At 33.4% G+C, this 15,879-nt stretch overlaps 1 protein-coding gene across 4 annotated transcripts in view; it reads right to left on the minus strand.

Moving 5' to 3' along the window:
- The window catches only part of LOC306660144 (uncharacterized protein), a 249,901-nt gene that overhangs the window by 104,512 nt on the left and 129,510 nt on the right, over positions 1-15,879 (minus strand). For 3 of the 4 annotated variants that reach the window (XR_013763562.1, XR_013763563.1, XR_013763565.1), the window contains exon 4: positions 1,234-1,328. The exons of the other annotated variant lie outside the window; for it this stretch is intronic. The gene's annotated coding sequence lies outside the window, so the exon portion shown is untranslated. The remainder of the gene's footprint in view (positions 1-1,233; positions 1,329-15,879) is intronic. 4 annotated transcript variants of the gene reach the window in all.

The raw sequence follows: 15,879 nt of genomic DNA on the forward strand, positions 1-15,879 counted from the left end.
CTCCAAGAGCAACAAAAAGCAAGCCAAGATTCATCAGCTAAGGAAGCATCTGGCCGGAGTTGAGACGTCAGTCTTATCTCCTATATCCCTCCCTTCCCTGTCTCATCAAATCTTTTAAAACTCCTTGAGCTAGTCTTGAAATAAGGAAAAATCCCCATCATCTGGCAATTCTTTAAAAATCTAAGACATTCTTCCTCTCAAATCCACTGAATTTTTAATCTTTTCTATATATACTTGGAGTGGGGGCAATGAGTTGAAGATGGTAGATCTAGCTTTTGGATGACTTTAACCAAGTACCAAATACATACTTTTATATACGTCTAGCCCCCTTTTACTTTCTTTTAAAGTGTTCATCACTTACCATCTATTACTTCAGTTTGAGACTTCTACAATTACCAGAAATAGCAAAAACAAAACAAAACAAAACCCCTTCATTCTATATTATCATTTAATCATCAAGTTAACTCCAAAATTTAGGCTTATTTTTCTACTTCTCAGAAGGGGAAACTAATGCACAGAGCATGTGAAATGCTTGTGCATATTCATATTCATGATATGTAATAAACAAGGATCACAACCAGAGGATGAGTTATTCTGACAAGATGAAAATTAAGAATTCTATAAACTCGAATTAAACTATTGCCATAACTTCTTAGGAGAGGAAGACTTGCGTTGAAAAAAAAAATATGACTTATTTCCTCCAAACACATGTAGTCTCAAAGAGAATTCTTATTTTACTTGTTCACTGCTACTCCAACAAACGTAAAAAATGAACCTATACTTTTCTTTGCTTATGTATTGTCTCTTGCCTCCTGTGGAAATGAATTTGTTCCCAACTTAACAGTTATCTTTTGCTGTAATCTCCTATGGACTTTCCTCTATGTATAATCTAAGAGAAGGAATATATTCGTAGTCTTGACAAATGTATTAACTGATAACAAAACTACATATTCATTTATTCCTTATAAAAGAGAAATATAATTGCCTACTGGTCTAATTAAGTATTTTGGAATTATTCTGCAAAGAAGACAAAGCATAAAGAAGTGATCTTTCATAGGGGTTATCTGGAGCCGAGATTGCCTTCTTAGTTTCTTAGTTTCTTTTTCTGAAAAGGGGTTGGCATTCAGTTCTGAAAGATTGTGTGATGGCCAAAAGAGGAGAGAAAAAAAGTAAATCCAGCCATTATATATTCTTTGTTCACAAGAACTCAATGTTCTGATCTGAAATACTCACCACCCACTCACGCATGTCGCTAGAAAGAAAACGTCTGCTGTGCTGATAGAGAAATACTTGTTCTGCTAACCAACAATCATATTTTTTCAGAAGTCCTAAACAAAGAAAAATATAATTTATACTCTATCTGATCACATCTATTTTATTTTCCTTCAATCACTATCTTACAAAAAAATATGAATTTCACATACTTGGTGATATTTCTGTTTTGCATTTCCCTGATTATATACTAAAAACTGCTAGTTTAATGTCTTACATTGAGATGATTTCCTCCACTTGGAAGAGAACTTAAACAGCCTCATGTCTGAAATAAGAGGAACTTGTATTGTAGGAACCAGCCTAAGACTTATTGTCAGATTGTATAAAATGTCTAGTCCTGCTACTTGATAGTCAAGGATACTTCAGTAAAAGAAAACCTTTTACAAATGTTATGTCTTCATTTCTAAAATAGAATGAACAATATGTATCTCTTGGGTTTATTGTGCCTAAGTATGATAGTGGTTTTTATAATTGCTTTGCCAATGCAAAGAATTTGGTATTATTAAAATATTTCATCGCAGTTAGTTATGCAGCTTTTTACGTTTTTTAAAACTGTTTCTGGATACTAAAGTCCCATTTTATGTACTAAATCATCAATATACTGAGTAGTACTTTGATGGTCTGCTTCCAGGGAGAAACTTTCACACAAGTATTACCCAGTCACACATAATGAAATGTGATGTATAATCGAACATTACACATTAATTTATCACTTGGGAAATTGGATTTGTTAGTCCCTGAGAAAATAATTAAAACCCATGCTTCCACAGAAAGATATGGAAATTCACTTCTATAGTAAAATATACATGTGGGAGAAAAATAAAAGATAAAAGTGCCTTCTGTTTCTTTTATTTTCAACAAAATCTAATTCCTGGAAGAATTCAGTGTGATACATAAGGAACAACACAACTATTGATGATGTGCTTGAGAATACTATCTCAGCCATAGTTAAAACACCAGAGAACATTCTGGAAAAAAAAAGCCCTTAAAAGGAAGGGTAAGTTGCTAAAAATGACAGTACAAAATAGAAGGTTGTATTTGAAAGAAGGGTATTTAATGAACTACTAGTCAAAAGTACCTTCAAACACAGAACGTTACATTATTTAGTAGTTTCAACAACTGGTGTTTTCTCTTAATAAGCAAATATGCTCATATTCATTCCAAAGTCCCTGCAAGGGTTGTTTTTCTCCCAGAACCATGGATCTCACAAGAGCAAATAATGATGAAATAAGGCATGTCTCTCCTTATGCACAGTTCCACCAAAGTTACTCAAGAATATCTGAAAAGAACTGTGTTGTGCTGGCTCTTGGCCTTTAGCATTGTTCTGAAATTTATAACACTATTACATAAATAAATATTTTGCATCACATCAGAATTATAAATTTTGAATCACAAATAACTTACTTCATAATAAATTAATTATGAAATTGGTCCATTTTCCATTTGTTGATTGTTTTAAATACAACAGCTTAATCAAATAAAAATATTAGTTTTTCTTTGCATATCAGTTTGCTTTAAAGCACATTTTGTGTTTCAGTCCATGTTATCTTTCATTCAGACTATTCATCACTCTATCCTGAAAAGAGAATGATATTAAAGAGTTGAGGTCACTTATTCCAGAAAAATCAGGTTTTTCCTGTAGCTGGCAACTTGACAACCCACATATCTAGATTTTGATTTTGCATAGTGATTATTAGTAATAATTGAGGAGCAGGATTAAGTAGATTTTCCTATTATAATGGAAGTGGAACCTATTTAGTGAGCTTTCAACTTCTCCCAATCAATCACTGGATATTTTCAAATGCTCTCAATTTGGAAAAGCAAGAAAAGTCAATTATTTAGCTTTATACATAGAAGTAATTATTGTGCATGTCTTGTTACACACACACACACGCGCGCGCGCACACACACACACACACACACACACAAACTTCCCTCCAAATTACTGTAGCCATAAGCTGCAGCCTTATTTCTCATTCCCTTAGCCAGTGATATTCTAAATAATTTCCATTTCCATACCTATAGCATGCACAGAAATTTTTCTTTTTCTTTTTTTTTGCAATGCTTCTGCATTTCCTACTTCATTAGAAATCACCTACTAAAGTCTAACAACTGGTTTCTAATAACCAAATTCATTCCTCTGTTCTCATTCCTCTATTCTCTCTACATATATTTTTTTAAAAATTCTATGTAGGCTTCAGCATGACACAGTAGACTACTGATTTCTAATATACTCTTTTAAATTATATTTCTCTGTGTTCTTTCCCAAGTCTTTTTCTTAATCTTTCTTCCATTTACTTTGAAAAGATAATGCCATTATTGGTAATGACAGTTTCCCTGGCCAAACTGAATGGTATAAAATGATGGGTAACATTAAAAAGTCTTGCATGTAATCTTCAAACTAATAAGAGTGAGATCTCAGAAACAACAATTTCCCAAGTTCATGAATTTTCTTTCAACGTTTTGGGAAAAATGAGCCTACTCTCTCCAGTGTCCTTAGTTGTCTTGATGAAGTCCTAGGAGCTGTTTTCCCAGATACAAGAACATTCTTCCTGTACTCTGATATTCTAAGCACTCTAAGCTATTACATGGAGTTTACTCTTAATTTCTAATTACTCTGATAGAATGAGCACCAATTTAAATTTACTTTGGTGCTCATAACTGTTATGAGCCAAATAATACCTTCCTCTCCCCATGGACCCCTCCAAAAACATAATACACATTGAAGTCTAAATTTTCAGTACCTTTGGATGTTAGTTTATTTAAGAACATTATTTGCAAATTCAATCAATTAAAATTAATCCATTTTATAATGGGCCTTAATTCAACATTACTGATGCCCTCAGAGAAAAATAAACTTGGACACAGCACAAGGGGAGTTTCATGTGAAGATACAGAGGCATAAAGACATAGATGGAAGATGAGTATGTGAAGACAGAGACAGAGACTAGAGGTATTGTTGTGTAACCAATAAATGCCCCATGGTACCAGATGCTGAAAAGGCAAGGAAATACTCACAAATCCAGTTTCAGAGAGAACTTGGCCCTGCAAAGCCCTTGACAACAGACTTCTAGCTAAAGTTATGAGAAAATAAACATCAGTTACCTTACGCCACTCAGTTTGTGTTACACGTTATGGCAGCCTTAGCAAACTAATACAGTAAGTTTGCCATAGAATGTCACTCAATTTCTTTGCATTGTAGTTCTTACAGAACATTAAAACAAAAATAGTAAAAAAGGGGGTAAATATGACCTTCCTTCCTGTGTAATAAATATTTCCTTTGATATACTTTTTTATACTTAAATAAAAATGTCCAGAACACTTTTATATAATGGAGACTGTAACATGTCCTGTTAAACTGAATACTCTTTTTGGTTGCCTTACTATCTCTGCAACTGAATAATGCATGTTATATTTACTTTTATAGTGATATCCCTCGCCTCCATATTTCTTAATAAATAAAGAGATAATAAAGTCTCAATCCTACCACTTGTTCCAGTTTCATAACTGTCACATGTCAGTTTCAAGTCAGTCAGTTTTTCCCAGAATGTTCACTGGTCAATATTCCAAAATAATCTTGTCCCATATACCCTTGCATGCTGGTATTCTCCTTGTTATTGCTATCAGGTTGCCTATCTATAATTATTTCCACCAAGAACCCTTTAATGAGATCTTTAAATAAGAAATAAATCGTGTGGCCAATTTCTCTTCTTTAGCTTTCATTATTTGGTTCCACTTTCTTCTATTACACAAACTCAACACTCTGCCTGCCTTAATTTATACCTGATTAATCCAACTTATTATCAAATTTATTATTTTATATTAAAAAACTAGAAACTTCCGCATTTAGGTATGACTGACAAGTCGTCTCATTCACAAATAGATAAATAGGCTTGTCACTAATTCAGCAGTAGTTCATCCCACCATCTGCAATGGCCTTCCAGTAGTGCCCATAAGAGAGAAGGTTTGCTGTTCTTCCCTCTGCAGATTAAGGGTTTGTTTTTCTGGGGAAAGAAGTATAAAGGTAGGGTGGAATTTCAGGGCTGACATTGTTCCTCTCCTCCAGTCAATGCCACAGAAGTTTCCTCAGATTCTCTCTGACTTCCATGTGAGCCACTAACAAGAGGGTGGTAAGCCCCCTATATTTGTTAGCCCAAGGAACTTAAGGTTTTCAAGTTAGGCAATCTTGAAGAATTTAGCACATTTGTCATATTGTCTCACTGGCTTGCTCCAGGTAAGCAAATTCACGAATATTTTTCCTCCCCAGATTTCAGATTACTTAGTTGCTATGTAACTTCAAGTACTAATTGCTTCAGGAAAATAGTTAATTTTAAATTTGTTCATATATTTCTTTATTGTCACACTATCGATTGTACACTTTTAAGATTGCTATTCTTATGGCTGAAATTTCCAGAAACCATCTAATTTGAGAAAAAATATTTAAATTTTATTTCATTAAAGATCTTTGGCATATACCATTCCATATGTAATTATCATATTAGTCCTTCTTTCTCTTTTCCAATTCCTATTCCATAGGATGGTCAATCACCCCACTTCCATTTTTAAACATAACATTTAAACATGACAATAATATACCGGGATGTTACTTTTTAGGAAAACTCATTATTTTCCATTTTTCCATTCTCCCAGAGAGTCTCAGAGGGGTTTATTTTTGTTTTAATTTTGTCAAAATCAATGATTTTGGGAGGGCAAAATTAAACATCAGAGGAATTTACTGTGAAGAATTTTCTACATATTTGTATTAAATTATAATTTATTTAGTTTGAATACAGATGAATCTTCATCAAGACTAAAAGTGCGAAGCCCAATCACAGATAAAGAATTTTAATGCTGTCATTTTATCTGTTTCTTTTTTCTTTTTTTTTTTCTGTTAGTGTGAGCATCTACAAGATAGGGGAATAAACATTTGGTAAAACTAAAGTAGACTTTATGTCCTGAATAGATGATATCACTAGTATGAAAAATCTAACATTAATACTATTTATGACACATTAAAATGAGGTCACCACTACATGGTGCAACTCAAAATATGCACCAGGAAACTAAATTTATCAAATTTTCTTTCATTTTCCTCTCAGGAAATTATCAAACTTGGCTGTACAGACGTTAGAAAGGGAATTTTAGCACGAAGTGCAAGCACGTTGGAGTCAAATAACCCTACTTGAAGCGCAAGATTTTCGACAATTAAGAAGTACCTCAAAGTCAGCTAGCAATAAATAATGAAAAAATAAATAGTGAAAAATAAATAAATAAAGCCATAAATAGTGAAAAAAAATGTTAGTAATGTATAACAAAAAATCCTAAAGGGGCAAAATGACATCAGAAACAGATTTCACTTAATTTCTATTAAAATTCACCTTCATCTCTTCCCTTATAAACAGGCAAATGAATATGGCAGCAACTATGTATCTCTGATAGCATCTTCCAGAATTCTAATTTTCATCCAAATTTTAGTATGGAAGCAAATTGGGGAAAAAAATAATAAACTGTTTTTGTGCTTGGAAAGTTCTGTTCCCTGTGGTTCTTAGTACTTCTGTTTCTCTCACACTGTTTGTTTACATGGGAAGGAGCAGAACAGATAATTTGCATACAAGGGAGGCTGGTTTTCTAGTCTTAAGGTTTCTCAGTTACACTTCTTGCTGGGTTCTCAACTTTCTGTTGGCTGTATTAAACTGTTAGTGTTCTATCTATTAGGAAAAACTGTCTTAAGCAATTTATAGTAAAAACATTTTAGATCTATCTCCAAATAGGTTAACAAAGTATTTGTTTTCTCTCTCAATAGACAAGATAAATTGAGAAATTAAAATTAGTCCTAGTTCAGAGAAAAATAATGCATTTGTTAGAACAGAAATACCTCTATACAAGGAAATGAAATTATGCCTAAAGTGTGCATGAAAAACTTCTAGAAATTCTTAGAAATCAAGAAGAATCTGAGAGAAATCTATGGATATAAATGCAAAGAAAATAACCCCAAGTGTAAAAACAAGAAAGATAATGCCACCTAGCAATATATAAAAGTGAATTTATCAAGGTAAAATATGAGAAACAAATAAAAATGTACTGTCTTCAAATTTCATAATTTTCCTTTCTTCCAAGACTTATTCATGTTTCTCTTCTTCCTTCTGATCGTAAAAATCCTATACTGATAGAAGTCCTGACAACTGTTGTTTTCCTTTTTAGGTTACTGAGTATCCTGGCACATGGTCTTATTTCAAGTATTTTCTATTCCTCATCAGGCCACAGTCTGGCATAGAGTAGATACTTTAGACGTCAAAAAGTAGAAGGAAAGGGCAAATAACCTCTGGGGCCACATGATTTCCTAAAAGTTCAAACCTTTAAAACCTGTAGCCTTTGGTACTACTCAGTCCCTTTTCCCTAGCTAGACTGATCTCTAGAAAGCAGCATGGTGTCAGGGCCCTGACTGAGTTTCCCTGTTCTTCCCGAAATAGAAATAACCAAGTCTTTGAATGGACAATATTCCAAGGAGGCAACTTCTGATTATTTCAGTCATAATCCTATTCTGTCAGTTTTTGTCATCCTTCCATTTCAAGAAAGCTAATTTTGCTGAAATGTTTGCATGCAAGTTTTATGGTTGAAATATTTTAAAATAAGTAGTAATTCAGATCAAGGTCATGATTAGTCCAGTGAAATCTGGTGCATCTTCTATGTTGTTATGGATTTTAACTCTAATAACACATTTTATTGGATAAAAGAGTGTGTCTTATTATACTGTATCCATTAAATCAGAACAGAACGTAGTTAACAGATCTAAATTTTATCTGTATTACCTCTTATACACTCATGCCTCAACATTTGCAATGGGCTTTCCTAGTGAAGATTTTTTTTTTTTTTTTTTTTTTTTTTTGTTTAGCCCATTCAAAACTATAAAGAAGAATAAAATTATGGCATTGCAGGTAAATGGATGGAATTGGAAAATATCATGCTAAGTGAAATAAGCCAATCCCCACAAACCAGAGGTTTTCCCTGGTAAGTGGATGATGATACATAATGGGGGTGGGGGGTAGGAGATAAGAGAAGAATGAAGGAACTTTAGATTACCAAGAGGTAAATGAGAGAGGGAGGGGGCAGGGCATGAAAGATGTTGGAATGAGACAGACATCATTACCTATCTATGTACATACATGATTACACAAATGGTGTGAATCTACATCGTGTACAACCATAGAAACAAAAAGCTGAACCCCACTTGTGTACAATGAATCAAAATTCAGAATGTAAAAATAAAAATAAATAATTAATTAATTTTAAAAACACCTACTTAACTGTATTGAATTACCACTGTACTTCTTCTGTACAACATTAAGTTTACTTTTTGCAAAAGTTTGTTCCTCTTCCCATAATGCTATTTCAAAAACCGTCATCTTCTTTAACCCTCATTGTTAACTCTCCTGAGTTCCTTGATTAAATAATATTGATGTGGCACAATTTTGCTCTTAAAATCATTTTACATATGGTATATAGACGTTGTGATTAATTTCTTTTTTCCTTAACAGAAGTGGAAAGTAAAACTCATGTATAAGAAACACCATATCTTCAGAAAATAGTCATTCATTTGAATTAACTTCATGATAGTTTGTAAATGAAATGCCTATGTGACAAATGACTGTGTCTTTTACTTACTGTAATTTTTTTCTTCTGCATTCATATTATTTTCCCACCATAGACCTATCAAGTACCAAGAACCAGGATCAGGTTTGTTTATTACACATACATATAATACATTGGTGTCATCTTAATAAGTGTTATCTGATGGACTGAGGAGTAAACTTCATATAAACTGGCACAGAATCATCAAATGTTTTGACTTATTTCTCTGAAATAGAGAGGCAATTTCATTGTACTTATTTATTACATATATTTTGGGTATTTTTGCTTGTTTGTTTTTGGTTTTTTGGGTTTTTAGGGTTTTTTTTGTACTGGGGATTGAACCCAGGAACACTTTACCACATCCCATTCACTTTTGGTTTTTATTTTTACACAGGGTGTCCATAAGTTTCTTAGTGCCTTGCGAAGTTGCTGAGTCTGGCCTCAAACTTCAATCTTCTTGTCCTAGTCTCCCAAGCCAATATATTGATTTAACATTCCAAGCAATGAGCTGGGTACAGAGAAAATAAATATAAGAAATTAATCCTGCTTCTAAACACTTCCATTTTTGTTACAATAAACAGAAATAATGCATTCAATTAATGTCTACAAGTGGTGTAGGATGTGACGCTTATGAGGGAGAAGGAGAGAAGATAGAAGTAAAAATTTATAGGAAAAGTGAAAGAGAAATTGATGGAGATTGGTTGTTAACAGGAGAAAGAAGAGAAAAACTATCCAGAGAAACAGGTAAGTGAGAGGAAAATATATACAAAATAATATATACATATATAGATACACAAAAAACTATAAAATACCATTCCCAGTCATCGCTTCACAGAAGAAATACATACAACAAATATATGAAAAAATGTTCAACATCTCTAGCAATTAGAGAAATGCAAATCAATACAGCTCTAAGATCTCATCTCACCCCAGTCAGAATAGCAATTACCAAGAATACGAGCAACAATAAATGTTGGTGAGGACGTGGGGATCTTTACTCAAGATCCCACACGTTACTGGTGTGACTGCAAATTGGTTCAACCATTATGGAAAGTGGTATGGAGATTCCTCAGAAAACTTGGAATGGAACCACCATTTGACCCAGCTATCCCACTGCTCAGTTTGTACAACCAAAGGACTTAAAATCAGCACACTACAGTGACTCAGTCACATTAATGTTTTTAGCAGCTCAATTTACAATTATTAAACTATGGAACCAAACTAGATGGCCTTTAACAAATGAATGGATAAAGAAGTTGTGGAATATATACACAATGGAAGATTACTCAGCCCTAAAGAAGAATGAAATTATGGCATTCACGGAAGTACACGGAAGGAGCTGGAGAATATCATGCTAAGTGGAATAAGCCTATCTCCAAAAACTAAAGGCCAAATGTTTTCTCTGATTTGTGGATGCTAATTCACAATAGGGCAGGGGATAGGGAAGAATAGAGTTACTTTGGATTAGATGGAGGGGCGTGAAGGGAGAGGAGGGGTCATGGGAGCAGGAATGATAGTAGAATGAATCAGATATTATCACCCTATATATACATATGTCTACAAGACTGATGTGATTCTACATCATGTACAACCAGAAGAATGAGAAATTATACTCTATCTAATTTATGCATGCTGTCTCAAAGTGCATTCTACTGTCATGTAGGACTAATTATAACAAATAAAAAATATATAAAAATGATTTTACATTGTAGTGAGAAAGAGAGCATAAATAAAAATATTAACATCATGAATGTCCAGTGAGTAATTGCCAGTCAGTGCTTCTGAAGTGTTTAGGAGGCCCTCCCCGTGAGAACATGTCAACTCCTCATGTGGAGAGATGCTTTCCAGTGGAAATTCAAGCCTTACATATCCTAAAATTTGTGTGAAAAGCTCACACTTTTCCATGTCTAACAGGCTACTAGGAACACATTCAATTCACAGCAAATTTTTTTTTAAATTAAGTTTACAATATTTTCTCCATAATAGCAAACTATAAGAAGCTCTGAAAATCTAATATTTTTAAAATATTTGATTCATTTTGCAAACAGAACCCAATCTGCTATAACATAGTCTATAATTGCTGTATTTCCCTCTTAATGTGACTATTATTCCTTTTGGGTACAGAAATATTAATGTATCTGATTATTGGATATTGCCCTGGAACCTATTCTGAGCATCATATAATATTTGATATTTGTACTACATTGCATTTTATTGAAATAACATATATAGTGCTTCAAAGTCCATGTGCCCTAAAGGATCTCAGGAGATAAGACTCTTCCTGTTTGTGATAGAGCCAGGAACTACAACCTGCCCCCAAAGACCTTTCTTTGAATTTTCTTCAGGCAGGGCAACTCTGACCACACCATTTTCCTCCTAGTTCACAGCTGTCAGTTTCAAATCCAGGATCAATTGCAAGGCAGGCCCAGACAACATAGAACATTCTGAGCAGAAGAACTGTTAAAGAAGGCAAAGTGTTTTAAAAATTGACTTACAAGCCAACTGCAGTCCCCTTTATGGATACACAAACTGAAGTCCATGCCTCACACCAACTTCTTTGAAACACAGAGACGCCCATGAAAAATAACTTTACTCAAGTTCAAAGGGCTTCAGCATGATGACAGGACAGATAAAATGATTTCTGTATACATTTTAACTGTTTTTCCTGATCATTTCCCTAGTGATTGTCACATTTTTGTTCTTCCTATCTTTACTCAAGATACAAATATGCATCAAAGTTTTGACTATACATATATATGTGCATATATAATTTTAATAGTTTATTTAATTAATATATGTCAAGTTTTAGAAAGCTGATTAAACCAATTAATATTAGTAGATATTAGTGTCAGAATTTATTTCACAAATACAAATTAGATTTATAATTTTTTAAATCTGAAATTACCTTAATCTAGGGAAAATTTGCATTTCTTTTGCTTTCCAAATCAGTGACAAATTGAAGAAAACTATTTGTTTTTACTTACTTACTTTTTACAGTGCTGTGGCTTGAACCCAGGGCCTTGCGCATTTAAGGAAACAATTTGTAATGGACCTTGTCTATACTTGAATTGTCTAGATCACATGTTGTTGTTCTTTCCCCACTTCATATAACAGAATTTGAAGATTTCATTTTTTTTAGTAAGTTACAACTACAATTTTTAAAAAGAAAGAAAAAAAAAAAAACAGAACCAAATCTTTGAGTCCTTTAAAAATTAATCTTGAGAATTCAATTTCTTTTACCTCTTAATGTCTTAAGTTTCAATCATCTCTTTCATTTTTACAGAACAAGAACAGCAGTTTTCCTTAAATTGCTAAGTTCTATCTAGTTCAATACATTTTCTACCTTAGGCCTTTCTTGAGCATCCTATGATTACCAAGTTGTACAAAGAATAAAAGAGGCTTTTACTTCTCAGCTGGATGAAAACAATAAGTCATTGCACTCTGGCTTATTGTTGAACTTTAGAAAAGAAGTACAAACAGAAATTGTCTCTGGTAATCCAACCTGACACCTTCCAAAGACTTTCAGGGTGAATTCAAACCCTACCTCATTCTCTTTCTATAATCACACCTTGGTCTGAAATTTAACATAAACTTCATCTAAATAATTTCAACTAAATGTATGGAAACTCAGAAAAACCTACCAAGGTTTTGTGTTTGTTTCCTTATTTGTTCATGGGGCACTATTTATTTGTTTATAATATGGAAAAATATGATCTGGAAGATGGAATTTAAAAGTTTGGGGCTCAGTCTGGGAAGTGGCATACACCTGTAATCCCAACAGTTGGGAGGTTGAGGCAGGAGGAGAGTGAGTTCAAAACCAGCCTCAGCAAAAGCGAGGTACTAAGCAACTCAGTGAGATCCTGTCTCTAAATAAAATACAAAATAGGGCTGGGGATGTTACTCAGTGATCAAGTGCCCTTGAATTCAATCCCCAGTACCCCTACGTGGGCTCCATGTATAGCTTAGTCTTAGACCACTTGCCTAGCATACACAAAGCCCTGGATTTCATCATCAACATTGCAAGAAAGAATTGTTTTCATGAAGAGTTCTCCAGAACACATATTAGAGAACTGAAATCATGTAATATCGACCAATAACTTGTCATAATTTTAATGTTATTATAAATAATATTAATGTAGTTTAAAATGTCATAGAAGAAATATAACGTACTAATATTTTACATTAAATATACATTATATATAAATATACTTATATAAATATATATTAAATATAATACATTAAATATAATGTAGCTAATCTGATGAATCATGCTACAGTAACATGATAGTACAGGGCTCGTAGTTCTGTGTGCCCTGTGTTAAAGTACATTTTAATACACCTTCAGATCATGCATACATCATCTTGTTACTATATAAAAGCCTATTTGATTTTAAATGTCTCTCATCTGGGCTATAATATAAGCTTTGAAAAAGCAAGAACTGCTTTTTATTGATCAAAATTGCATCTGTATACTTCTTCACATATGAAGTACACAGATAATAACAATTTCTTGAATAAATGAAAGGGTCCTAATGAATTTGATCTGATTATTAAAAGATCTATAACTTTCTCCATGTTGGAAAATATCAGACATTATTAACTTATGTTGGAAAAAGAAAAGAAAAGGTAAAGAAGAATCCATGGCAATTTGCAAATGTTTGAAGTTATTTCATGTTAAAGATGAAATAAAATTGTTTTTGTTTCCTGCAGTATGTCCATAAAAGACAAGAAGTTTCAGAAAGATAGACTTCCATTAAACAGAGAAGACTTTTTGAAAATGTGTTTGTAATATAATCAGTTGATGCATAATGTACCAATATCCCTAAAGAAATTTATCAAAGAAAGAAGAGTTAACAGTTCATGCTGAAAAAAATTCCCAAGATTAATTGGGGGTTTTCAGATTAAATCATTTCTAAGAACATCTACAGTGTTTGATTTATGATCAGCTGATGCTATTATCTAATGCAGAATTATTATTAAAAATATAGTAAATAGTGAACTTTTAGAATTAATTTACTAACTTAGTCAATGAACTTAGTTTTTTGTAGACTCTACACTGAATTTAGAAAAATTTTAATAGTATATTTAAAATAATCTAAGTTGAAAAGGCTTCACAGAAATGAAAATCAATTACTAAATCCAAATGTAATTATATGTTTAGTTAGAATAAGAAATTTCACTTTGATAGCATTCAAATTCATTTGAGAATGGCAAGTTTTTGAATCTCTATCTGTCCTCTGTCTTGCATTTCAGAGAAGGGTCCTGAACTTAGGTCAACATTTTCAACAATGGTGCCCTGTCTAATGCATTTGCTAATTGATTCTTTTTATCTATGTCGTCTTTGAAGTAGAGCACATTCACACTGCCTCTCAGATACGATTAATATATGATTGACAATAATGCCTGCGTATACAACTGTACCAAAGGAGCTCCAGTAGTCTTCTGACGTTCTCATTTGTCTTTCTGGAACTTATATCTCTAAGAAGTATTTGCCCTGACACACTGCCACTCAGACTCTCAGCCTGACCAAGACTTGCTTCAAATTAACAACCTCATGTCAGAGGGATGGTTTTACATCCTGTCTTTTCATGTTTCTAGATCACTGAGAATTTTCTTCATCAAAATTTACAAATGTTGGCAGTTATGTTGTATAAAAGATGAAACAAACTTCCTTTTGTGTCTTGCAGTGTGCAGAACTGTAAAAAAAAGATAAGTTTCAGGAGATAATCTTTAAGTAAACATAAAGAGGAGTTTCCTAGAAAGTGTTTATAATAAAATCAGCTGATTAATGTTGGCAACTATGAAGCTGTGGAAGGTTATATAGTTGTCCAAATAGGTTTGTGTTCCAGCCTCATTCAGTCTGCAGGAGACTTGTGTTCCTACTCTACTGAACTTGAACATTGTCATGAGAATTTTATAATATGTGAGAAGTGACCTTCGCTAATTATAAGCAGAGCAGGCAAATGCTCCTGTGTTCCCATGTCACAATTTGAAAAATTTGAAATGTTCTGCAAAGATATTGCTCTGTCAGTCCTGGACCTAAAGTAAAGATACCATGACACTACAATTCTGGCAGGAGTCAACCTGAAATTGATGTTGAGGGAAATTTGTCCTTTGTTGTTATAAATCGCTGAGATTCAGGACTTGCTTCTTACAGCATGTCTTTATCCACTATGCTTGATTCAAAAGTACAAAGTCTGAGAGTCTTTATTCCATAGATGTGGATGGAAAAAAAAAAATCACAATCAAGCTGTGTCTGTCCCTGGAAAGAAAATGTGGAGAAGCAAAATGGACGAGGGAGTTTCTATTTGAGCACATAAAAGTGGTGCACCAAAAGGAATTCAGGATGAGTCAGAGGAACTCACGATCACTGGAGTAAGAATGAATTTACAGTAAAATGTGTAAACACCTTGAATGGAAAACAGGAACTTTGCTAATATATGTGGTTTAACCACACAATTAATTTGGAGGAGAAAAGGAGATCATGCCGCTGTGGAGGAAGGTATTAGGATGAGGGTTTTGGCTTAGGGAACATGAAGAAAGTGACAGCTTTTAAGGACAGGAACAGGAAGAAATAACAGAATTTTGAAATGTGTTGCCTGAACAGCCTGGATGTGGGAGAAAAAAGAAAAAAAAAAGAGTAAGGTTTGTTGGTGATGCCAAGGTAAAGTGATTGGAAAATGAGCATGTCACCAAATGGAGACAGAGAGAAAGAACACAGATGAGAAAAGACAGAGGAGGGGAGAGAATGGCTGATAACAACAACGAAAGTTCCTTTCTCTAGTGGAGTTTACGTTCTAAATCAGAAAAAATAATACAAAATATTAGTGTATGCCAGATGTTATGGAATTATATAAAGAAAAAATGGAAGAGAGAAAATCTTTGTGGTATCTGGAACAAAATTTGAACTATTTTGATCAGAGGTGACTGCATTTTAGCTGCCTGTGAGTGATGACCTATGAGTCCTAAGCCCTTGGG

The sequence above is a fragment of the Sciurus vulgaris genome (genome assembly GCF_902686455.1).
Source record: "Sciurus vulgaris genome assembly, chromosome: 4".
In the NCBI taxonomy this organism is placed as follows: domain Eukaryota; kingdom Metazoa; phylum Chordata; class Mammalia; order Rodentia; family Sciuridae; genus Sciurus; species Sciurus vulgaris.